Source organism: Dipodomys spectabilis, unplaced genomic scaffold, assembly GCF_019054845.1.
Source record: "Dipodomys spectabilis isolate Male_0828 unplaced genomic scaffold, ASM1905484v1 ptg000472l, whole genome shotgun sequence".
Taxonomy (NCBI): Eukaryota; Metazoa; Chordata; class Mammalia; order Rodentia; family Heteromyidae; genus Dipodomys; species Dipodomys spectabilis.
In genome coordinates this window covers 1,657,291-1,672,670 of record NW_024871149.1, presented here as the reverse complement: position 1 = coordinate 1,672,670, position 15,380 = coordinate 1,657,291, and positions in this window count along the sequence as shown.

Here is a 15,380-nt window from a genome sequence, read left to right as displayed (position 1 = left end):
CCTAAAAAAAAAAAGAAAATGTGATATATATCCACAATGAAATTTCATGCTTCAATCAGAAAGAATGACACAGCCCCTTTCTTAAGAAAATGGAAAGTCTTGAAAAAAATCATATTATGTGAAGGAAGCCAGACTCTAAGAAACATAGGCTCTATGGTTTCCCTCATTTTTTATTAATTAAAATATGCTTAGGATAGTCCTGCATATAGGTTCACTTTTTAAGCACATAATATTCCTTTTTTTCTCTCCCTCTTCCTCTCTCATTTCGTGTGTGTGTGTGTGTGTGTGTGTGTGTGTGTGTGTGACTGACTGAGTCTGTAATATTTGAACCAAGCTTTCACTCTGTTTGCTTGAACAATTGAACATAAATGTTTCGTGGATTGCTACCCCAGCCATCTGTGAATCATGATCTTCCAATATCAGCCTCATGAGATGAGATACTGGCATCCACCTCTATTGCCAAGTGTCATTTGCTTTGTATTGTTTTTTTTTGTTGTTGTTGTTGTTTTTGTGCATCCAAAATCTGTAAGGAAAACAAATCTTTTATAATCAGGACTATTCACCTAAAATGTGTGTTGTTTACAGATTACTTTAATAATGTTTCCCTTTTGCATCCACATTATATGATTTGATTATTTTGAACTCTATTCTTGCAGTCAAGTCATTTATATATAATTTAAATTGTCTTCGTTTTGTAGTGTGTTAGGTGTTTCAAAATAGAATTTATCAAGGTTTAACTCTGCACTACTGAAGCAAGACCTTTATGATTATTCAGTGTCCTGTAAATCACTTCTCATGGCATCATTTGAGCACAAGTAGTTTCCCATAATATCTCCACATATTTTAGACCACAATGCCATGCACTCTACTGCCAAATATGCTAGGGCATCCTTTGTAATTCTCCTTGGATTTTCACTGTTATTCTCTCTTCTCTCCAGTGCTAAGTCCAGTGATGGTCATGTTGATTTTCTCCGCTGTTTCATTCATCATTGCATCTTGGGAACTACTGGAATGCACTAATGTACTTCTGTCTATTCTCCTTGTGCTTTGACTTGTACCCCTCTCAACTCGAAGGGCCAGAAACTGGGGATATTTTCTTCAATCTTTATCTCAGACATCTATCTTTACTTTCTAGCAATACATTCATTGAATTCTTCCTGTAAACTCTAATGCCTTGAAAATGATTACTGCATTTTCATGTCTTTGTTATTTGGCATTAGGGAAGAACATACATCAGTAACTGTAACAGGTAAAAGAAGCTTATGATCATGCCTCAATAGACGTTGTTCATTGGATAATGTTTACCTCAAGGTTTGCCTACCTGATTCCTTTTCATTGTTTTGTTTATTTTTCAATGTAGACTTTTCTTCTGGAAAATATTTATGGGCCTAGTGAAGATTCCTACTGTAATTAGTCATTAATTTTATTACAACATAATTTCATAGATCCTTCTGAGTTTCTTCAGGGTCTGTATAGTAGTGCTTCACATTCTTAGATATGTTTTAACATCGATGTATCCAATGATAAAGACACATTGCTTAAGTCACCATTTTGATGATGGAAAGGAAACCATGCTGCAATCTCACTATATGATAATTTTCTAGTTTTAAATTTTTTTACATTAAAATTGATTATGGAGAACAAACATTCTGCATACAAATTTATATTTTCCTAATTATTTTTAGTATACTTGACAATATTATATAAAGTTAAAACATTACTACTTACTTAGTTTTAGGATTTCTAAAATGATCAGAGTAAAAGTTCTATTCATTCACAGTTGTAAGACAATAGAGTGTCCATTATGACCAAGTGAGTCATTTTAAAATTTTTATTTGTGGTCCTTAAAGGTTGTGCTTGGGAACCAAGTCCAGTGCTTCCTGTGTCTTAGTCTACTTTGTGCCTTGAACCTGATGTGATTTTATTTTCACTGAACTGGAATAAAAAATTTCACTAGGAAGGAATTATTGCCTGGTTACTTTCTCCAATATCTCTCACATACATAAAAGGAATATAATTCTACACTGACAGAAAATGGTGATCCTATTAAGAGTAACTGTTTATTTTTTGTAGCCTCACTCTTCACTCTCTTGCCCCTTTCCTATTCCCCCTTCCCATAGAAATTGACTGGATCCCCTGGAAACCCACTTCCAGTCAGCCTCTTCCTTAAAATCCCATCCATAAATAACCTATCCCCTAGTAGTCCTGCTATAAACTTTCAAAGGCCTGATTGCAGCCAGACTCCTGCCTGAAAGCCCTCCTCTGCTATAGGGAAAGCTTTCTTCTACGCCCCTTCCTGGAATCCCTGCACTGCACCACCAGAAACCAGGCCACATCCATATCTCCTCCTATGTCCCGAATTGCTGCACCAAGCACCCCGCCTACATCAGGCTCATCCCTCAAATCCTCACTTCATCCACCAGATACCCCACTCCTAACTACTCTAGTCACTCATAGTCCCATTACTCCCATATCCTAGTACCTCCAAGCTCCTCCCTTCCCTACCCTACCCCCAACCAGAGTTCTCCCTCGAGCCCCTCCTGGTTTCATCAGAAACTCTGCCCATAAGTAGTCTACTTCTAAGTGGCCTAACCTCTCAAACTCGGCCTTGAAACTACCTCTTCCCACAAAGCCCATCATGCTACACCAAAAACCCTCCACCTCCCTATAACTGTTCTTAAAGCCCCCCCCCCCTTGCTTGGCTAGAAGCTTCTCACACAGCCCATCTCCTACCTGGAAAACCAGCCCTGCTTCACCACAAACCTCTCCACCTTCCATATCTACTCTCTCAATGCCCTGTATTGCTCCCCAGATAATCCTGCCCCCTATTGCATCCTCCCTCACATCCACACCCTAATCCACCAGATACCCTCCCCATAATTATCCTACACCTTTGTAGACCTTCCACTCCTTCTCAAAGCCCTCCTCCAATTAGCCCCATGGCTCCAAGCCCTGACCTGCTCTAGAAAACCCTCACTAGAAAATGCCCACCACACTATCTCATCTCTCAACACCCACATTGCTCCACTGTAAACCAATGCAACAGTTGGCCTCCATCTGGAAGCCTCACCAAGCTCAACTGTTAATCCCTGTCCCACTGAAGTCCCTTTATGAAGGTTGCCTTGCCCTACTGGAAATCCTGTCCAAAGTCCTTTTCTTGCCTTGCAACAGTGAAATCCCCACCCAAACTTACTCGTCTTTTCAAAGTGGTGACTGGCTACACCAGAAAGTCCATCCTAACTAGTCTAGTCCACTGGATACTATCCCTGCTCTCACAAAGCCTTGGTCCTGAAAAACTCCTCCATACATTATGACTACTTCCTGTTCTGCCAGAAACCCTACCTCCACCCTCACACACTTCCCAAAGGACTGCCATTCTCCACCAGAATCCCCTTCCCTTACTAGCCTGCTTCTTCCTAGCACTGCTCTGCCCTCTCAAACCAGACCCTGAAAATCTCCCTCATAGCTCCACATTCTGGCACCAGAAACCCCACCTTCTGTCAGCCTCTTGTCTCCATGCCCTTCCCTGCCTCATGGGAAACCCCACCCACCCTACATATCCCAAAAGGGCTCACAGTACTCCACCAGAAACTCTCCTCTAAGTAAACTCCTCCCTTGTAGCCTTGTTCTTACTTCTCAAAGCTTTGCCCCAAAGAGCTTCCTCCCTAGTGACCCCACTTTCCTCCACAGAAAACCCATCCATCTGCCAGCCTCCATCCTAAAGGCCCACCTACTCCACAAGTGACCCTGCCCCTAACAATCTAGTCCTTCCTGTCCCCTTCCTGCTGTCTCAAATCCCTACATAGACGCTTTCACCCTCAAAGCCTTGCCCTACTCCACCACAGATGCTCTGCCAGTACCAACTCCTTCTATGAACAAGACAGGGCTCTATCAGAAACACCACACCACCTCATCCATGAATGTCCCACCTAGTAACTTCTATAACAAATGTGATTTTATACTGGTCATAGAATTTATACTAATCAATATGATAAGAAAGCAGTATTGCAAAAAGACAACAAAATTTAGATAGCTATTAGCTGCCTTAGTCTCGCTTGGGGTTCTGTTACCAGGCAGACTCACATTGTGTGAAAAAGTGTGAAGATTATTCCTCTAATTGGAAAGCATTTTTTGAAGTACCAGTAAGGTTTCATGAGTGATCATTTTATTTCTAGAAAATTCGTGCACATTTGTGCCCATTAACATAAAAAATATTAGTTATTTTAAATCCTCTGGTTTTGTTGAGGAAAGAGTATTAGTGTGTAAAATGTTGAATTTCAACTCATCTCTTCAATGAATAATTTGGGATTTGCTTGCCTTACTATTCCATTGGTTCTGAGGTCTGTTCCTGTACCAGTACCAAGTTGTTTTGATTATTATGGCTTTATAGTAGAGTTTGAAATTTGGTATTGCTATTCTTCCAGCACTGTTATTTCTGTTTATGATCATTTTTGCTATTCAGCGTTTTTTATTATTCCATATGGATTTTTGGATTGACTCTTCTATTTCCTTGAAGAATAATGTTGGAATATTGATAGGTATCGCATTGAATTTGTAGATATCCTTTGGCACTTTTGCCATTTTCACCATGCTGATCCTTTCAATCCAGGAGCATGGGAGTTTTTGCAACTTTCTAAGTTCTGTTTTGATTTCCTTTCTCAAGTTTTTAAACTTTTCATCATAGAGGTCCTTCACTTCTATGGTTAAGTTACTTCCTAGGTATTTTATTTTTTGTGGGGCTATTCTGAATGGAGTTGCTTTCCTAATTTCAGCTACACTTTTCTCATTTTTGGCATGTAGAGAAGCCATTGGTTTTTGCGGGTTAATTTTATACCCTACTACTTTGCCAAAGTTTGAATCAGCTTGAGTAATTGGGAGTGGAGTCTATGGGTTTCTTTAAATAGAAGATCCTGTCATCTGCAAAGTGGGAGAGTTTTAATTCTTCTTTCCCTACTCGGATCCCCTTTATGTTTGCATCTTGTCTTATTGCTGTAGATAGGCATTCCAATAGTAGATTGAAGAGAAGAGGAGAGAGTGGATATCCTTGTCTCCTTCCTGTGTTAAGAGGAAATGGCTTTAGTTTTTCACAATTAAGTATAATGCTGGCTGTAAGTTTGTCATATATAGCCTTTAGTGTATTGAGGAATGTCCCATGGATTACTAATTTTTCCAGAACCTTCATCATAAAGGAGTGTTGGATCTTGTCAAGTGCTTTTTCTGCATTTATTGAGATAACCATGTGGTTCTTATCCTTGCTCCTGTTGATGCGATGAATTATATTAATTCATTTGCATATATTGAACCAGCTTTGCATCCCTGAAATGAATCGAGTTTGACCTTTGGATGAATTGTTGAAGTCGATTGGCCAAAAATTTGTTGAGAAGTTTTGCATCAATGTTCAACAAAAAAAATGGGTCTACAGTTCTCTTTCTTTGATGAGTCCCTGCCTGGTTTTGGGATGAGGGTTATGATGCCTTCATAGAATGAGTTCGGTAGTGAACTTTCTCTTTTAATTTCATTGAAAAGTTGGAGGAGTATGGGTGTGACCTCTGCTTTGAAGGCCTTGTAGAATTCCACTGTAAAACCATCTGCTCCTGGGCTTTTCTTAGGTGGGAGGTCTCTTATTGCTGTTTCTATTTCAATTCTTTTTTTTTTTTAATTTTATTTTAATTTATTTGAGAACATACTGTACAGAGGGGTTACAATTACATGGGCAGGATAATGCATACATTTCTTTTTTTTTTTTTTTTTTTTTTTTTTTTTTTTTTTTAATTTTGTTTTATTTTATTTGAGAACATACTGTACAGAGGGGTTACAATTACATGGGCAGGATAATGCATACATTTCTTACCAAGCATTGCAGCCTCCTCCTTTGTTTACCCTTCACCTCCCTTCCCAGCCTCCCCCCTCCCTCCCACCCAATCATACCCCCCCTCCCCCCCCCCCCGACATTGTAAAGCTGGTTTTGACATGACATTTTGTACTTCTCATTGTTGCAACAGGTCCACCTGAATCCTTAAACGACTTGTTTGTCCCCATCTCCTCCACATGTTATACTGACATCAAATATAGTGAAAGCGGGGGTTACACTGTGGGGGAGGGACATACAAAGCAACAAAGAGATAATATTATAAATGCGTTAGAAACACATGCATGAAAGAAACAAAAACATTAAAATACATATTTGAGGTTTCGTTTTCCTAACATCACATTATTTGACTTTTTCCGCTTGACTCATACCTATACTAGATATTGCAAATAAGGGAAACCATGGGACCTATGTTTCTTTGGGCCTGGCTTACTTCACTTAATATAATTTTTTCCAAGCCTTTCCATTTCCTAACAAATGGGGAAATGTCATTCTTTCTGATGGAGGCATAGAATTCCATTGTGTATATATACCACATCTTCTTGATCCATTCATCTACTGAGGGGCATCTGGGTTGGTTCCATGTCTTAGCTATGGTAAATAATGCTGCAATAAACATAGTTGTGCTGGTAGCTTTAGTGTGGCCTTGTTTGTGATCATTTGGGTAAATGCCCAAAAGTGGGATTGCTGGGTCATTGGGGAGCTCTATGTGGAGTCTTTTGAGGAACCTCCATACTGCTTTCCAAAGTGGTTGAACAAGTTTACATTCCCACCAACAATGAAGTAAGGTTCCTTTCTGTCCACATCCCCTCCAGCATCTGTTGTTGTTAGAGTTCTTGATTTTTGCTGTTCTAACTGGAGTGAGGTGATATCTCAATGTTGTTTTGATTTGCATTTCTTTTATGGCTAGGGATGTTGAACATTTCTTCATGTGTCTATTGGCCATCCTTCTTTCTTCTTCAGAGAAGCTTCTCTTTAAGTCTTTCGCCCACTTACTTATTGGGCAGTTGTTTCTTTGAGGATTTGTTGTTGGGTGGTTTAATTTTTTGAGTTCCAAGTATATTTTAGATATGAGACCCTTGTCCGTTGTATGGCTAGTAAAGATCTTCTCCCAGTCCGTGGGCTTTCTATTGATCTTGCTAGCTATGTCCTTTGCCATGCAGAAGCTCTGCAACCTTATACAATCCCATTTGTCCAGCCTTTCTTTGATTTGTTGTGTTTCCGGGTCTTTATTCAGAAAATTTCGGCCTGTGCCAAGGAGACCCAGGGTTTCTCCTATTCCATCCTGTAATGTTTTCAGAGTGTCTGCTTTGAGTTCAAGGTCTTTGATCCATTTGGAGTTGATTCTGGTGCAGGGTGATATATAAGGATCTAGCTTTAGTTTTCTACATGTAGTTAACCAGTTCTGCCAGCACCATTTACTGAAGAGGCTGTCTGTCTTCCATTCTATTGTTTTAGCTCCCTTATCGAAGATTAGATGGCTATAGGCCTGTAGGTTCATTTCTGGGTTTTCAATTCTATTCCATTGGTCCTGAGGTCTGTTCTTATGCCAATACCAAGCTGTTTTGATTACTATGGCTTTATAGTAGAGTTTGAAATTTGGTACTGATATTCCTCCAGCAGTGTTCTTTCCGTTGAGGAGCGTTTTTGCTATTCGGGGTCTTTTATTGTTCCATATAAATTTTTGGATTGCCTCTTCTATTTCCTTGAAGAATGAGGGTGGAATTTTGATAGGTATTGCGTTGAATTTGTAGATAGCCTTGGGGAGTATTGCCATTTTCACGATGTTAATCTTTCCAATCCAGGAGCATGGGAGGTTTTGCCATTTTTTAAGTTCTGTGTTGATTTCCTTTTTCAAGATTTTAAAGTTTTCATCATAGAGGTCCTTCACTTCTTTAGTTAAGTTAATTCCTAGGTATTTTATTTTTTGTGGGGCTATTACAAATGGAGTTGCTTTCCTAATTTCAGCCACACTTTTCTCATTGTTGGCATACAGAAAAGCCATTGATTTTTGGGGGTTAATTTTATAACCTGCTACTTTGCCAAAGTTTTGAATCAGCTTGAGTAATTTGGGAGTGGAGTCTATGGGATTCTTTAAATACAAGATCATGTCATCTGCAAAGAGGGAGAGTTTTATTTCTTCTTTCCCTATTTGGATCCCCTTTATGTCTGCATCTTGTCTTATTGCTGTAGCTAGGCATTCTAATACTAGATTGAAGAGAAGTGGAGAGAGTGGGCATCCTTGTCTTGTTCCTGAGTTAAGAGGAAATGGCTTTAGTTTTTCACCATTGAGTATAATGCTGGCTGTAGGTTTGTCATATACAGCCTTTATTGTATTGAGGAATGTTCCATGGATTCCTAATTTTTCCAAAACCTTCATCATAAAGGGGTGTTGGATCTTGTCGAATGCTTTTTCTGCGTCTATTGAGATAACCATGTGGTTCTTATTCTTGCTCCTGTTGATGTGATGAATAATATTAATTGATTTGCGTATATTGAACCAGCTTTGCATCCCTGAAATGAATCCTGTTTGATCGTGGTGTATGATTTTTTGGATGAATTGTTGAAGTCGGTTGGCCAAAATTTTGTTGAGAAGTTTTGCATCAATGTTCATCAAAGAAATGGGTCTATAGTTCTCTTTCTTTGATGAGTCCCTGCCTGGTTTTGGGATGAGGGTTATGATGGCTTCATAGAATGTGTTCGGTAGTGAGCTTTCTCTTTCAATTTCATTGAAGAGTTGGAGGAGAATTGGTGTGAGCTCTGCTTTGAAGGCCTTGTAAAATTCCGCTGTAAAACCATCTGGTCCGGGACTTTTCTTAGCTGGGAGGTCTCTTATTGCTGTTTCTATTTCAATGCTTGATATGGGCCTGTTAAGATAGTTTACCTCATCTTGGTTTAGTTTTGGCATGTCAATATTTGCTAGGAAGAGGTCCATTTCTGTCAAGTTCTCAAACTTATTAGCATAAAGTTTTGAGAAGTATTCCCTTATAATGTTCTGAATCTTGCTTGTTTCCGTGGTGATGTTTCCATTCTCATCTCTGATTTTATTTATTTGGGTGTGTTCTCTTCTTTTTCTGATAAGATTTGCTAAGGGTCTGTCAATTTTGTTGAGTTTTTCGAAGAACCAACTCTTTGTTTTGTTGATTCTTTCTATAGTTTTTTTGGATTCTAATTCATTTAATTCTGATTTAATTTTGATTATTTCTTTCCGTCTACTGGATTGGGGTTTATCTTGCTGCTCTTTTTCAAGGAGGTTTAGATGTGTCATTAAATTGTTAGTTTCAGATCTTTCCAATTTGTTGATGTAGGAGCTCAGAGCTATAAACTTGCCTCTGAGTACTGCCTTTGCTGTGTCCCAGAGGAGCTGGTATTTTGTGTGTTCATTTTTGTTGAATAGCATGAACATTTGAATTTCCTTTCTAATCTCTTCCATGACCCACTCATGATTCAGCAGTGTGTTGTTCAGCCTCCATGTGATACCGGACTTTCTTTGGTGGCTTTTGGTGTTGAGTTCTAACTTTATTCCCTTGTGGTCAGAGAGAATGCAAGGTATAACTTCAATGTTTCTGAATTTAGACAAGTTTGCTTTGTGGCCTAAAATGTGGTCTATTTTGGAAAACGTTCCATGTGCTGCTGAGAAAAACGTGTATTCTGATGCTGCTGGGTGAAATGTTCGGTAAATGTCTGTTAAGTCTAGTTGATCTATGCAGCTGTTTAGATCTGCGGTTTCTCTGTTGAGTTTTTGCCGAGTTGATCTATCTAGTGGGGAGAGTGGTGTGTTAAAATCCCCAACGATTAATGTCTTTGGATCTATATGGGATTTGAGGGAAAGTAGTGTTTCTTTGATAAATTTGGGTGCTCCATTGTTTGGCGAATAGATATTTAGAATTGTAATATCCTCCTGAAGGAGAGATCCTTTAATTAGTATGTAGCGACCTTCTTTATCTCTTTTCACGAATTTTAATTTGAAGTCTATTTTATCTGATATTAGGATTGCAACTCCCGCCTGTTTATGCGGTCCGTTTGCTTGGTAGATTTTGTTCCAGCCTTTAACATTGAAAATGTGTTTGTTTTTACGGGCAAGATGTGACTCCTGCAGGCAGCAGATAGAAGGGTCTTGTGTTTTAATCCAACTAGACAGTCTATGTCGCTTAATTGGAGAGTTCAGTCCGTTAACATTAAGAGATAGGACTGAGAGGTATTTGGGAGTTCCTGCCATGTTATCTACCTTCTTGGGGGCTCCGAAAACTGGGTTCTTCCTATGGTTCTTGGATTCTCAGTTTGGGTGCAGTTTCTTGGCCTTTATTGCGGTCTTGTTGGTTTTCTATGTGTAGGACATCTTTAAGAATCTTTTGTAGGGCTGGTTTGGTGGAGATGTATTGTTTCAATTTTTCTTTGCTATGGAAGGTTTTTATTTGGCCTTCAGTTATGAAGGAGAGTTTAGCTGGGTACAGTATTCTTGGTTGATAGTTGTTTGTTTTTAGGGCATGGCATACATCATTCCAGGCTCTTCTTGCTTTGATTGTCTCTGCTGAGAAATCTGAGGTGATTCTAATTGGTTTCCCTTTATAAGTGATTACCCTTTTCTCTCTGACAGCTTTAAGGATCTTTTCCTTGTTCTGAGTTGATCCTGTGTGGATTATTATGTGACGGTGGGATGTCCTATTCTGGTCTGGTCTATTTGGGGTTCTAAAGGCTTCTTGTATCTGGACAGGCCTATCTTTTTGCATGTTTGGGAAGTTCTCTGCTAGGATCCTGTTAAACAGATTTCCTAGACCATTAACTTCTGTTTCTAGGTGCTCCTCTACACCCATTATCCTTAGATTAGGCCTTCTGATGGTGTCTTCCAGGTGTTGGATAGATCTATCATATTTCTTGGACTTGTCTTGGATGGTTGTATGTTCTTTCTCTATAATATCTAGGCTGTCTTCAATCCCTGAGATTCGATCTTCTGCATGTTCTAACCTGCTGTCAAGACTCTCTACTTTGTTTTTTATCTCTTTTCCTTCTAGTTGGTCAGCTTTGATGGCTTCAAGTTCTTTGTTGAAGCTCTGTTTTAGGTCTTGTATGAATTTCTTTACTTCCTTAATTTGGTGTTCAGTGTTTGTCCTCAAATCACTTAGTTGATTGGTTATGGTTTCTTTGGGCTCCCATTCCTTCTGTTGGGTTCCATTCAGCATTCCCTTTGTGGTCTCCCTGACTTCCTTCATCTCTTTGTTAATGGATTCCATGAATGCCTTTAGTGATCTTTGTGTGTTCTCTACCTGGTCTCTCAATTCCTGTATTACTCTTTGATTAGCTTCCTCCCGTTCGCGGGATTCCTGCAGATCTCTTTGAGTGTTCTCAGCCTGCTCACGCCATTCCTCCCTTTCTCTTTGAGTATTCTCAAGTTGTTCACGCAAATCCTGTATCAGTTTTTGAGTAGCTTCCTCACGCTTATGATATTCCTGTATAAACTTCTGGGATGCCTCCTCTCTCTCCCTATCACGCTCATACAGAGTCCTTTGTACGTTGTCAAACTTTTCATTTATCATGTTTGCCAGCAGTGTTTGTAGAGCTGTTTGGGAACTCTCCTCTGGATTATTCATTATCTGTTCTAACCTCTGATTATCAGGATTGGGAATTGAGATACCCGAATTTGCCATTTTTCTTGTGTTTTTTCCGGCTTACTCTGCCCATTTGAGATGAAGATAGCACCAGTTTTGTGCTAGAACACTATCTTAAGGCAACCATCAACCAAAGTTTGCATTTGTACAGTCAATAGTCTACAGATACAATCTAGTTCAACAGATACATCTATTCGACATCAAACAACTATATGTTAAAGGACTTTGAACCGCAGAGAAGAATTTGGAAAACCAGAAATTATTAGGGTTAGGGAGAGATGTGGGTAAAAAATAGGAATAGATTGGTGTGGGAAGGCACAGGGAGAGTTAACTATGTCCTAATCACAATGCAGGAAATAGGTTGGGTAGGATGCAAGTAGAGAGAGAGAGAAAAGGGAAGAAAGGGAAAGGGGAATGAAAAGAGACCAGAAAAAAAATAGAGACGTAAAAATTAATGTTATTTTAGAGATTAAAAGACCATCTATTTATAGAGGGATATGAATATGTTGAGAGAAAGGGAGGGACATAGAGGAGATGAGAAAAACTTTTAAAAAATGCTTAAAATATTATATAGGTATAAAGAGGTAGTACTGTTATTAATGAATTTAAGTCTCAGAGGTTTTGAATTGAGTAATAAGTTTGTGGATTAAGTGTGTACACAATGGGGGATAGGGTCTACTGGTTAACTACGGGTTTATCTGAGGATGTGCAGGACAAAAGTTAAGTCACATAAAGGTGAACAAAGAGGAAAAGTTGGAAAGGATAGGAAAGTGAGAAGAAAAGATCAGAAGTTCAGTAGAGCTAGAAAAAAAAAACAAAAACAAAAAGATAATTAAGAATGAATGAAAAAGAGAAAGAAGACAAGAAAAGAAAAGAAAACACACATTCACGTATTCCTAAAATAAAAATTATAAGAGGAGAAAAAAAATTAATGGAAAACAATTATTTTTTCAGAAGAGGCAAAAATTAAAGATTAATAAAAGTTTTAGAAAAGCAAAAAAAAAATTTTTTTTATATATATATAAGGTAACAAAAAACGAAAAAAAAACAAAACAAGAAAAAGAAAAGAAGAAGAAGAAAAAAAAAAAAAAAAAAAAAAAAGTTCTTTGATTTTTTTTTTTTTTTTGGGAGGGGTGGGAAGAGTCCTGTATCTCCCTTTTGTCTGTAACCAGAGTCTGGTTGGAGTCTCTGGTCAGCTTGAGGTCCTGTGGCTTGATTGGTTTCTTAAGTCAGTTTGTTGGAATAGGCAGAAAAATGCTCTGCTTTACCCAAGATTTTGAGATCCCCCTCCCAGGTTAGTTTACTGGGAGGGTGATCTGCTTTGAGAATCACAAAAGAGGGGGATGCAGTGATGGGGCTAGGTTCTGGGTAGAGTTGAGGTCTTTCAAGGAACAGTAGCTTTTCCCTGGGGCTATTTTGTGAAAAAAAAACTCACAGCACCCAGCCTGGAGCCATTCTCAGGGTTTCTGTTTTTCAATTGATTGTGGTGGCTGCTAGAGGGAGGGGCAGCCTCTGGCTCTGGCCACCCAGCGAGGAGAGCCACTCCAGTGGCTGGTGCCTGAGCTGGGCGACCCCTCCCTGGATGGAACTGAGTCTGTGAGGTCACCTCGCCGCCAAGTTCCCGTGAACTGCCAAATGACTAGCTCTATTCCAAGGCCTGAGCTGGAGCTAGCCGCTCCTCCGAGCTTTGTCGGTATCCAAGATGGAGATCACCGGTGCTGGGGGGGGGAGGGGTGGCCTTCCCTCCTCTGCTCCCAGAGGAGGAGTGAGGAAGCGGGGCTTCTACTCACGCGGAGTCTTGGATCCCGGGTCGTCTCTGGTCTGCAAAGTGCAGGATGAAGTTGTCCGCTCCTTGTCGGTTCTTGCTGGTGTTGAGTAGAATCCGCTCGCCCGCTGCGTCTGGCTCCTTCGTCCCGGACTCTCTGTGTGAGCGCTCAGGTATGGCCGTGGCTGTGGTCGCCGCTGCGACCCTGCCGCCGCAGCAGCAGCTGCTGGCAGACGCTCAGATGTGTCTGCTTGGCTTCCCCTCTCTTGACTAACTCTCTGTCCTGTGATGGCACACTTGGTGTGATTCTCTGGCTTGGGACTGTTCACTGGAACTCTGAAACTGTTTTCTATGCAAGAGCTTGTTCAGATTCCAGCTTCTCGTCCGCCATCTTCCCGGAACTCTCCTACATTTCTTAACAAGCATTGCATCCTCCTCCTTTGTTTACCCTTCACCTCCCTTCCCCCCCTCCCCCCCCACCCAATCATACCCCCCTCCCCCCCCCACACTGACAATTTTTGATATGGGCCTGTTAAAATGGTTTAACTCATCTTGGTTTAGTTTTGGCATTTCGATATTTGCTAGGAAAAGGTCCATTTCTGTCAAGTTCTCAAAATTATTAACATAAAGTTTTGAGAAGTATTCCCTTATAATGTTCTGCATCTAGGTTGTTTCTCTGGTGATGTTTCCATTCTCATCTCTGAGTTTATTTATTTGGGTGTGTTCTCTTGTTTTCTGATAAGGATTTGTTATGGGTATGCCAATTTTGTTAATTTATTCGAAGAACCAACTCTTTGTTTTGTTGATACTTTCTATGTTTTTTTTTTTAATTTTAATTCATTTAAGAATTTTTGTAGGGTTGGTTTGGTGGAGATATGTTTCAATTTTTCTTTGCTATGGAAGTTTTTTTATTTCACCTTTGTTATGAAGGAGACTTTAGTAGGGTACAGAATTCTTGTTTGATAGGTGTTTGTCTTTAGGGCCTGCATACCTCATTCCAGGCTCTTGTGGTTTTGATTGTCACCATCTGAGGTGATTCTAATTGGTTTCGCTTTATAGGCTATTGATCTTTTCTTCTTGACAGCTTTAAGGATGTTTTCCTTGGTCTGAATTGATCCTGTGTGGATTATAATGTGATGGTGGGATGTGCTATTCTCATCTGGTCTATTTGGAGTTCTAAAAGCTTCTTGTATATGAATAGGCTTATCTTTTTGCATGTTTGGGAAGTTCTCTGCTAGGATCTTGTGAAACAAATTTGCTACATCATTAATTTCTGCCTTTATATCCATTATCCTCAGATTAGGCCTTCTGATGGTGTCTTCCAAGTGTTAAACAGATCTATCATATTTCTTGGATTGTTGTATGTCCTTTCTCTACAATATCTAGGCTGTGTTCAATCCCCGAAATTTGGTCTTCTGAATAGTCTAACCCTATTATCAAGACTTTCTACTTTGTTTTTTCTTTTCCTTCGAGTTGTTCAGCTTTCATGGCTTCAAATTTTTTGTTGGAGCTTTGTTTTAGATCTTGTATGAACTTCTTTACTTCCTTAATTTGGTGTTCAGTGTTTTTTCACAAATCACTTAGTTGATTGGTTATGGTTTCTTTGAACTCCCATTCCTTCTGTTTGGTTCCATTCAGCGTTCCCTTTGTGGTCTCCCTGACTTCTTTCAGCTCTCAGTTTATGGATTTCATGAATGCCTTTAGTGATCTTTCTGTATTCTCATCCTGCTCTCTCAATTCCTGCATTACTCTTTGATTAGCCCCCTCATGTTCATGCAATTCCTGTAGTTCTCTTTGAGTATTCTCAGCCTACTCACGCCATTCTTGACTTTCTCTTTGAATGTTCTCAGCCTGCTCACGCCATTACTTTATCAATCTTTGAGTAGCTTCCTCATGCTGATATTCCTGTATTGACCTTTGACCTCCTCTCTCCCTATCACGCTCATACAGAGTCCTTTGCAGGTTTTCAATCTTTTCATTTATCATGTTTACCAGTAGTGTTTGTTGAGCTTTTTTGGAACTCTCCAATGGATTATTCACTATCTGTTCTGTCCCGTGATTATTATGAGTGGGAGTTGAGATAAAGGGACTTGCCATTTTTCTTGTTTTTTTTTTTCCAGCTTACCCTGCCCATTTAGGA